Below are 1,652 nucleotides of genomic sequence, written 5' to 3' on the forward strand. Positions count from 1 at the left end.
GAGCCTTCGAGCCATTTGCATTTCCTTTCTTGTCGCAAAACACAGTTTCACGCTATTCAAGATGAAGTTTCCTTTAATTTCCCATAATGTGCGCTGTTAAATGGTTCTGATTCATTCGACAACGCTCCATTCAGGCAAGCTGCCCTTGGAGCTCAATGAAGACTCCTAAAGGTTCCTAAAAAGAGTGGCACCTGCATTCAGCATGTATTATATTATCCGCGACGAAAAGAAAGCGTAGTGATGGTTGCTGAAGAAATAAACGTCCGAAAAGATTCCGTCGGAGCCGCCCTATGGTCCCTGCTGGAAGCGCTGCGGGACAAGTACATCAGCGAAAAATAGACAGCTCTTAAGCGCAGGTATTCAGTTGAATTCAATTTATTTTCACGTGTACACATCGTGAAGGTCGAGGAAAAAAACCCAGAAATTGTGTCTTGACATGCACCTCGGCCCCTACATTGCCGGGCAACAGGCAGCATGCAAATTACATATACAAGTAGCGAGAAAAAATGCTAAACAATGGTTGTCAAGAACGGTTGGCGCATCATTAGAAAAAATAAGGAATGAAGCGTACACAAAAAAAGATAACAAGAAAAGCAAGCGAAAAAATATACTTCTTAGATAAACACGTATTTGGTTATTCATTCAAATCAGGTAAACAATTCATGGAACGAAAGAGATAAAGAAGCAGTGAAAGCATGGTGAAATCTAAAAAGTAGCACCTACATCCTGTATATCTTTGCGACATGCTCGTGGTACGTCCACTTTTGCAACATGAAACTTATCTAAACGACGGGGCAACGTGTTTGCTAGGCTATATTTACCATATATTGTGCGGCATGTTGGAATATGCCACAGTTCGCTGTGTTTGCTAATTGGTAAACTTGTGCATTTAGAAAAAAGGTGTGCCATGTCACGCAAGTCATTCACATTTTGTTTTGTGTGCTTCTTATATCTTTCAGCCAGCCTAACATTATACATTTCAGATACATTTATGGCACTGCACTGGAGGAGTAAGTCGCATCTTCCAAGCCACGAGGGGGAGATGAATTTCAGCATCAACCGATATCGAATGCCTCGGAGCTCATCTCCACTCATAGCGGCGCTGTTCGTGGCCCGAAGATTCACATTTAGGAAGCCGGTCCTAAGAAAACCGCTGACCTACTTCAACCAGCGTGAATCGCGCGCATCCATTTCAAGTGCTTCGCGAACCACGTGCAGGCGTGGGGCGTCGGTGGTATAGTGGTTAGCATAGCTGCCTTCCAAGCAGTTGACCCGGGTTCGATTCCCGGCCGACGCAAGGTTTTTTTTTTGTGAAGGTATGTTAGTAGGGCATGGCAGTCAACTTTGACCGACAAGCGTAGGTTCTTCGTTATGAGCGGATAAATATTGGTCGACTTGGCACCCGTGTGCTGCTTCCTCTCCGCAAATTTATTGTATGTATAACACTAACTGCCGGGCTAGTTGGTTGCGCTCTGTCATAGCTGCATCTTCTTCCTGATTGTGTTCGCACTGCTGATACATATACATATAAATGTAAGATGTCGCCTTAAATTTACGGCTGGTTTGAAAACGCACAACAAAAAAGCATCCACGCAAATTACTTTCCTTCCCGGGCGTCGGGGGAATAGTGATTAGCATAGCTGCCTTTCAAG

General features: G+C 44.2%; 1 non-coding gene across 1 annotated transcript; it reads left to right on the forward strand.

The window, feature by feature from the left end:
- The first annotated feature begins 1,225 nt into the window (after positions 1-1,225).
- Positions 1,226-1,297, forward strand: TRNAG-UCC (transfer RNA glycine (anticodon UCC)). The gene has a single exon. It is a non-coding gene; the product is annotated as a tRNA-Gly (tRNA).
- The last annotated feature ends 355 nt before the right edge of the window (positions 1,298-1,652 follow it).

The sequence above is a fragment of the Amblyomma americanum genome, chromosome 9 (assembly GCF_052857255.1).
Source record: "Amblyomma americanum isolate KBUSLIRL-KWMA chromosome 9, ASM5285725v1, whole genome shotgun sequence".
Taxonomy (NCBI): Eukaryota; Metazoa; Arthropoda; class Arachnida; order Ixodida; family Ixodidae; genus Amblyomma; species Amblyomma americanum.